Source organism: Anser brachyrhynchus, assembly GCF_964034855.1.
Source record: "Anser brachyrhynchus genome assembly, chromosome: 14".
Lineage (NCBI taxonomy): Eukaryota > Metazoa > Chordata > Aves > Anseriformes > Anatidae > Anser > Anser brachyrhynchus.
The window spans coordinates 7,161,761-7,170,907 of record NC_137709.1 but is presented as its reverse complement, the minus strand read 5'-3'; positions in this window follow the sequence as shown (position 1 = coordinate 7,170,907).

The window sequence follows — 9,147 nt, the reverse complement described above, 5'->3', positions numbered from 1 at the left end:
TCACACCCCTGACCAGTTTCTGGGGCAGGGCTCAGTGCTGCTGTGGGGCAGAGACAACTGGGGCCTCTCATGGCAGGGTGTCCTTTCATAGAACAGAATTCTAAACCCAGGCTGGGGAGTGAGAGCTCCCCCAGCTGAGCTCTGAATTCCTGCATCAGTGCAAAATCTCAGCTTGGCTCCTGTCACAAAGCCACATTTTACAGAAATGTCAGAAGAGAAGAAGTAATGATAACAGGGTTTTCTGGAGCAGCAGCAGCTTTTTTTTTTCCCCAGATAAATTGTCTACTCAAGCTGACCTGCAGTGCTTAAGTGTAGAGTAGTTTAATAATTAAGGAAAGGAGGGGATTTTTTTTTTTTTTGATGCAGATGGTAATTCTTTCAGTCATATGCTCACCTGGATTTTGTCAGAGCAGCCAATAACCAAGCATGAACCGGCTTCACTTGTGTGCCAGTGCAGAGACTGCAGTAGCCTGCCAGCGAGAACAGCCATACAGTTGTTGAAATCTTCCTACCCAAAGGATTCATCAGAACTCAGCATCCAACTGTCTGGAGGTCTTATTGCTTGGCCTCGCCTTGCTTATGAACCTAATGAGAGCTGGCAGTAATTTGAGCACTTCTGGTTGTGTTTGGGGAGGTGAGAGGTGGCTGAGAATAGATAGGAGTTAGCTAAGATGCTGGCAGTGACTGGGAGGAGAAAAAAGCCACAATTATTTTCTTTCCTTAGGAGAGAGAGCCCGTTACTTGCAGCTGTAAAAGCTGCTTCCTGGCAGCTGCCGTGGAAAGCTTTAAAACATGAAAAAGGCTTGATCCTCCTGGTGGGTTTGGGGATGTGCTCCCAGCCCTTGCCCAGCCAGCTTCCCCAGGGCTCGTTTTTTCATTAGGAAAACACACACGTTCAGCAGCAGCAAAACCTCTGACACAGGCGCGATGAGCAGTTGTCCTGCTCCTGTGGAAGAAGCAGGAGCTGTGCTGCCAGGAGTGCTGGTGGCCGTGAGCAAGGGGACAGCTATCCCAGGTCACTCGCAGCACAAATTAAGTGCTCTGACCCAGAGGCAGGAAGGGGAGAGCTCGGGGCAGGAGGAGGAGGAAAGCTCTGGCATTTCTTTCCCAGGTGTGCACACCCGATCATAAATAAACAGCTGTCGACAGCGATGTGATTTAAGCAGAAAGATTGGTCTTCTGCAGCCAAAGGCTCCTTGGCACAGATAAAAGATCTAGCGTGGGAGGGCGTAAATGCCCAGTACTGTGCTAATTACAGTTTTCTGGGGGTGTTGCTAGTCCCTCACAGCTCTGTACTCTGACAGCAGCTCGGCTGCAGCCCTGTGCTGCTGTTTTGAGTGCTGGCTGCAAGGTTCCCTTCCCTTCTTCGAGGCAGGTTTGTGCCTGCTGCCGGGCGAGAGCTGAGCTCACGCGTGGGCTGGGGCCTGGGCATGGAAGTGACTGTCCCCCTCAGTGTCCTGGTGGTGGTGGCAACCAGCGCCCTGCTGTAAGGTGCTGCTGGCTGGGGCGGTCCCTACAGCCGGTTCCCCGGGGTGCTGCTTCGTGTCCCCACGTCCACGCAGGGCTGGGCCACGGGCTGCTCTGGCTGGAGGATGCTGAGCGCTTTGGTCCCTCGCAGCTGCATGCTGCGAGCCTGGCTGGGGCTGGCAAGGAGCAGCAGCTGCTGCATCGGGGTCACCGTTTAAAAACAAGGTCAAGTGCAGTGCTTGGAGGGGTGGATCCTCCTAAGGAGGAGGCAGGAGCTGTTTGGACGAGCAGGATTGGATTCTAGCCATTCCTGACACCAAAAAATCCTCCCCAGTGCTGCTGGGGACCCGGTGCTGTGCTCTGTGTCCCCATCCTTGCCCCAGGTGCCTCGATCTGGGCAGGACTGCTGTGATCGCTCGCTCCCAAACAGTTCCATGAATGATTTGTGCATGGACTGCAGCATCTCTGCTAGGAAACAGCCGCTATTGCTTCTGAAACTAGCAGCAAGGAGGGCTCTGCCACCGGCCTTGCTAAACTCCCACGGGGTTTGTCCACCCTTGCCCTCAAAAACCCCTCCCTTAGTCCTGATCAAACCTAGCTGTATTTGGGGCCAGAGGCCTGGGGCAGAGGCAGGCAGGTTTTGGGGTGGATGACCTGTGTGCCTGCCCCTCTGCGAGGTACCGGGGTCAGTCTCATGTGGAGTGGGGGACACCACGTGCGCAGCAATTTCAGCTGTAAAATTACTGCGGGAGCAACTTTGCTGTGGAGTTGAAGGGTTTAAATGGCGCAAATCTTGTGGGAGAGGTAATACCTTTTATTAGGTGGAGAAAACAAATTAGCTTTCAGGTACACAAGCCCTTCTTGCCATTATTGTTCCTGTTATTATCCCATATTGGTGCTATTAGGAACGAGGGCATTGCATTAGAGGGGAAGCACATTATGCAAGTGTTAAGACCTGCTGGTAACTGCTCTCTGCTGACAGGCACTTGCTTAATGATGTGTTGGGGCGAAAGCCAGCGGCAAGGACGAGCACCAGAAGGATCTGGGAGTGCTGAGCCCTGCCTCGCACCGGGCAGCCATGGCTGGGCCCCGCTGCCCTCCTGCCACCTCCCCATGAAGGGGAGAGAAAGGACCTGGTGGAGGTTCCTGCCACCACGGCTTTAAGGACACTCCCAAATCCCCTCCTTTTTACATCAAACAAGGTCCTGAGCACAGCAGGGCCCCGGGACAGGTTCCCTGCGGCCTGCAGAGCCGCCCTGGCTTGCTGGCAGAGGGTCAGGAGGGCTGGGTGCTCCTGCCCACGCTGGAGGCAGAGATGTCTGTGAGGCTCTCATGGGTTTGAAGAGGACCAGTCACGTTCTGGGCGTCAGGCGGTGACCGGGGCGGGCGGCAGAGCCAGTTTTACTGCTCTGAAAGTGGGGCTGGGGAGGAGACGGCGACACTCAAATACCCAGGGCCCTGCACGCTGCCAGCCAGGCGTGGAGGAGGCCGCTCGCCTTTCCCTGCTGCGGGTAAGGTGCTTCCCTGCGTCCTCCATGTCACCGGGGGGACTTACAGACAAGCTTATTTATCTCAGGGGCTGGGGAAGAGGGGGGGAAATGTGGGCTGAAGCAGGGGGTTGTGGCAGGAGCATCCCTGGGGCAGGTCTTGGGTGGTGTGAGGGATGGAGATGGGACGTGGTGCCTGATCCTCGCTGGGAAGGGCTTCAGTCCTCCCCGCTGAGAGGAGCAGGAAAGCGCCTCCGAGAGTGTGCCAAAGGCACACCCTTCCCCCAGACATAGAGGCATGATGTGGGGGCACCCCACGGGCATGGGGCTGGGCACGAGCTGTGGGGCCACAGAGAAGCTTTGGCGCAGGACCCCATGGCAGAGAATTGGCTGCACCTTCTTGTGCACCTTCCTAGGGGCTGCCTTTCCTTTTTTGCTAATGTTTGATTATTTTCAATGATTTTAGATTAAAAAGTAATTATTTTCAATTAGGAGTTGCACTTCTTAATTACGGAGATGAATTAGATAGCTATTCATTATTAGATTTTAACTCCGCACTGATAGTCCATTTTATCCATCCCTATCTGCTTTCTGCCCATCCTGCCTGCCTCTGCCCCAAAGCTGCCCCAGCCCTGCAGCATCCCTTGGCTTTTACAACTATTTAGAAAATACACATCAATGCTATCATCCCAGAGGCTGTCTGGTTCTTTCAAGGGTAAAAATCCTGACCACAGATGGTGTCATTTCGTGGGCTTAGAAACATTAATTGAAAGCATTAACATCCTGCCTCCCTCCATCGGCAGCTGGGGCAGAAACCGTGCCCGAATTGCGTGCTGAGCTCAAACGATGACCCTGCTTTTCCCCGCCAGCAGAAGGAACCCGTTCCCTTGTCCCTGCCACCTTCTCTCCGCCACAAGTGGCAATTTTGTCATTTGTGTGTGACAGAGAGGGTTTGACCTGCCTCTGCTGTTTCTTGGACTTTGTTTGTTTCTGCTATTTTTAAAGAAAGCTGTCGGCTTTCTTTTGAGCTGCTTTCTTTGCCATCTGTCACCTTTCGGACATTAATCAATGCTCAGAGTTTTCTCACTATTGCTCATTGTTGTCTCTGTTTCTCTCTTCTACCATCCTGTCCCTGGGGAAGCTCTCCTGTCTGGTTTCCTGAGAACCCCAAAGCATGGTCTTTACCCTTAGTTATAAATATTTTATGTATTTCTTTAATTTTCACTTGTTCCAAGGTGGGTTTGGAAGTGGTCTTAGGCATCTCTCTGCATATTTGAAGAGAAAACCAAACGGTGGGGACCAGGAAGGTGTCTTCATCCCTGAAAAGCCCACGTTATTCCCCCCTCCAGTCGCTCTTCTCTGTGCCACAGGCGTGAGCACCTCGTGTCCCAGAGCCCTTTGGCTGCAGCAAAATGTCGACGATCCTGAAATGTGAGTGTGGGGTAGGAGCTGGGGTGGGACAGGGACCTGCAGCCCCCTCCCGTGGGTGCCTGTGTGCTGGGGGCTGCTGGTAATGACCCTCAGCCTGTGCCTGTCGTAGGGTTTGGACGGGAAGATAAGGAGAGAGAGGAGAAGGGCACTGAAGAAGAGAAGGAAAAGGAGGAGGAGAAAGAAGAGGAAAAGGTAGGGGAATGATGGAGCTTTCCACAGATTGGTTGCTGAACCATTTCCCAGAGGATTTCCAGCCCCAAAGTCCCTAGCACGATTCTCAGGGTGAGCCCAGCACTTCCCAAATCAGCTGTGTTGGGGACCCTCCATGTCCGTGGCTGTGCAGCACCCGCGGGGCACCCAGCACCCTGAGCAGGGTGCACAGCGGGGATGTGCACAGGGCAGAGCTCCCGGCTTCCCACTGAGTACCAAAAATGCTTGGTACAAGCGGGCATGGGAGGCAGCCAGGGCTTGTAGGGTGCTAGAAAGCACCTGCCCCGCCTGATTTACATCCAGGCTGCAATGACTCATGGCATCCACACGCCTCTGCTGGATGGTGCTGTGCTATCTGCAGCCTGGAAATCACACTGTGCGCGTGGCTTTTCCACTGAGAGGCAGCTCTCACTTCGCTCCTGCTGTTCCCGGTTAGTTCTCCCTCCTTTTCCTCCCGTTTCAACCCAGACAAGACACCGTGGCGGCCACTGAATCCTTGCTCTTGGCTCTTGAGGCCTCTGCAGGGTGATGGTCACTCGTGAGTCCGTGGTGGCACTGTGGGGGCAGAGCCTGGCTCTCCATACAACCTGCCACCTCTCTATCCCAAATGGGGCAAATGGGGTGTCAGGGCCCTGGTGACATTTATCCTTCCTTCTGCCCCTGCAGGGAGATGGGGAAGGTGGCGACAGGAGTAGCAGCAGCTCCCACAGCGGCTCAGAGGAGGTAATTCCCCAAACTGTTTGCCAACACCCCCAGCCCTCATGTGGGTGCTGGTTTTGGGTGGCATGCGGTACCTAGAGGTACCAAGAGACGGGGTGCCCAGCACTCTGCTCACCTGGTGTTGCTTTTCTTCTTGTTCCTGCCCCAGGAGCACAGCAGCGAGAAGGACGAAGAGAAGGAAGCCGCAGATTAGCCTTGCTGTGCACCCCCAGGAGGTGGGGATGCTGGTGGCAGCACTTCGGAGGGGGGACTGGCCGCTTTTAGCCAAATAAAAGAGTTTGCGGGCTCCAAAGAGAGATGCTATTTATTCGTGCTGGCAGGCTGCCTCCCCAGAGCTGTGTGGCCAAGGAAAAGCAGGTGATGGGGAGCTGGCATCTGGGGGAGCACAAGCAGGTTTTGTTCAAGATCATGAAAGGGAATGGAGGGAAATCCAGCAGCCCTGGCTGCCTGGCTCTGGATAGCCCCTGAAATGGAGCAACCTGCTCCCTGTCCTCTCCGTGCCTCTCGCTCCGGGGCTGTGCAGCAGGCGGCTTCAGCTGCCTGAGGCTGTGCTGAGCTGTTACAACCTGGTGTGATTTTCAACGGATCCCAAACCACACGAAAAGCAGTCGGGGGGGGGGAGAGAAAAGCCCCAAACCCCGGCCAGGCTGCCGGCAGAGAGGGGGCTGAGGATGCCCCTGCCCCACGCCCGCCTGCGGCTGGGAGAGGGCGCAGCGCCAGGAAAAAGGGGAAAAAATGGGAAAAATGAGCTGTCACCGCCATCTACCGGGGCTGGGACGTGTGGCAGCAGGGGCCAGGGTTTCGTAACCGCTCGGCTGTTTGGTAAGGCTTCCTCAGAAGGGCGTTATTCCTTGGGTAATGCAGAGTTCAGAGAAACCTGGGGTTAGCAGTCAACGCCGGGGAGGATTTTACCTGGAACCGCAGGACACGGAGCGAACGCAGCCGGTTCCTGTACAACCCCAGCAAGCAGCAGGAGCGGCTGAGGAATGTTTTCTTAGTGACCCGGTGCAGAGATTAAAGGGAAAACACGAAGAGAAAACAAACAGTCAATGCCAAAAGCTAAACCAGGTTTCAGAAGGCTGAGTTTAAGTGCCTTGTTGTCACACGAACGGGGACACCCCAATGTAAAATAGTGCCCTGGGGCCCCCGTGGCTTCCATTGCTCTCTGCGCAAGTATGCGGGACCCTTGCACAAGACAAAGCCTACTTCCAAACAGCACACGGAGCAGTTTGCATTCCCCTCAGGCCACGCTCTCGCAGGATGGGAATCTCTGGGAATAAATTCAATGTGCCTGAACATGAAAGGGGTGGCCCAACCTTTGCTTTTTAAGTTTGGGAATTTCCCCATGCGTGCTGTGCCAGGCCATTTTTCTGAGGTCAAATGTGCCTGTGGGTGCTCGGTTGGAGCTTAGCAGTACTGCATCTCTTTTCACCTGATGGCAGATTTCTTGCCCTGGGATGGGCTGAAGAGATTCAAAGCTCTAAAACTGCCTCTGCACCTTGTGGCACAGCTCCCAGCATTGGAATTTGTAAGCAGCTGTCTGCAGCTGAGCCTGCCACATCCTCACACTGCCCCAAATCCCAGTGCTTCACGTCCTCGGAGCCAGAGTGTGTACATAAACCCCACTTTGCTGGGTGTTGGTGAGCACCCAGACAGGGAAAGTCTTACTGTTTGTGGGTTTTGTTCGCTGCTTTGGGCCACTACACAAAGTCTCTGTGCAAATACAGAGTGTTTTCCCTCTGCCCCCACGTGCTGCCCTGATTTGAACTGATGAGGTTTCCCCAGTTATCTGCAGCCCCTAATTCCTCATTGCATCTCAGCCCTGGCTTGAATCCAGGTGACATGAACGGACTTATAGCATGAACATCCATGACAGCTACCTGGATCAGGGCTTTAAAAACACTCAGCGGAGGGGACACAAAGCAGGCCAAACATTTGGCTTTTGGGGATGCTGAGGATGAGCCCTGCAGCGCCATAGGGGACAGTGGCTGTCCTGCGGGACACGGCTGGGGATAGCTGGGTATCCCCCAGCATGACCTAAGTGCTTGCCCACAGCCTTGATGGCCAAGAGCTTCCCAAGCACTGCTGGACATGCCGTCTAGCTCCACTGGGGTGTTTAACCACCAAACGTGCTTGAAACATCCTCACGGTTCAACCTGGGCCTCCCTGGACATGTCTTTGGCCAGCTGAGAGTGGAGCACGGACAGGGCCGTGCTGAGCATCTGTCACGTCCAGCTCGTGGAGGGGCGGAGTAGGAAAAGAAGACCAGCAAGAGAAACTGGCAGCCGTGAAGTTACTTAAGCAAGCCTTGTTTACACACATTTAATCTTCTTTATATAATCGCCCAGAGGCAGCAGGAGGGGTTGTGCTGCCCCTGCTTACAGCAGGGGCGGCTGCAGGGACCCTGCACGGCACGTGGCCACCCGGGGCCTTGCAGAGATACAGGTGCCAGGAGCTCCTGGGCATGGAGAAAGAAGTGATTGCCATGCCATTCCATGCAGAGATGGCCCCGAATTAGGGCATTTTTCGCTAAATATCGATAATTTCAGAACAGTAAGGTTGGACCTTTATTTTGCTCTGAAATTTTCCATCTTGCACTTAGGGGCTGCGTTGAGTAAACATGGGTGTTTTGTTATGTAACGTGTCCTGTTAGGGAAACAAGCCTCTCTTAAGGTAGAGATCAAAGAGAAATCTTTCCTTTGTTCCCAAGTGGCCTTCTTCATGGAAAATTTCAAGCTGCTTTTTCATTCCACCAAAAAGTGGGAACAGTAAGAAATCCTGACTTTCCCGGCAAAGCTGATTCCTGCAGCCCTGCTTACGGTCTACTAATCTCTGCAGGGTGCCAGGCAGAGGTTTCCTACAAACCAACTCTTCTATTTTTGTGCTGAATAATAAGAAAAGCAAAACCAGAGCAGAACACATGTCTCACAAGTGGAGGGTGCTTTGGGAGGTCAAATCTCTCCTCCCACCCCTGCTTCCTGGAGACTCTCTGTGCTGAGTCCTTCTGCAATTTGTCCTCTCATTCTCAATATCTGTAAATTAAAGGCTTGTTGCCATGTTAATTAAAAGCTGGAAGTTATATCAGAGCTTTATTCACTGCGGTGCTTGGGATTCCTTTTCATAAAAACGGCTGTAAGTGTACAAACCCTGCACCCTTTTCTCCCCTGCAAACGCTCTCTTCTGAGAGTCCTGCACTGGCTCTTTCAGAAGAGCAGAGAGGGGTCTTTGTCCCCCAAACCCGACTGCAATACATTCATAACACCCACAAAGAAGCAGCACCAGGCTCATTGTGAAGGAACGCCTGTGGTTTGCTTCAGCAGATCTGATGGGACATGTTTCTGGGTGACAGATCTTCTGCGGAGCAAGAGCAGCTGGACCCCGTGGAAGGGTCCACAGCTCCTGCACCCAAAGGCCGCTCACCTGCAGTCTGAATTTCAGGGAGAGGAGGGAGCAAGCCAGCACAGGAAGATGGCACGGTCAGAAACGCTGCTCCCAGAGCATGGGGTTGCAGGTGTGGGGGAAGCAGAAAGCTCTGCCCAGGCCACCAGCACTGCAGCGAGCACCCAGGCAATGGGCTATAATTGTGGCATGCATATCCTGGCTCATCCTGCCCGAAATCCAGCCCTGTCCCTGTGTTTAGTGCTCCCCACCGCTTGGTGTGGGGATGGGGGCTGCTCAGCGCCTTCCTGAAGCCCTCTGCATGGCTCCCTGAGTCTTTGAGGTGCTTCCTTTTCTGTCATGTTCACACGCAGGGCTTAGCTGGAATTTGGCCCACTGGCTTCACAAGAGCTCTTTGTCCTTGCTAGAGAAGGACACCGAGGTATCAGGCCGG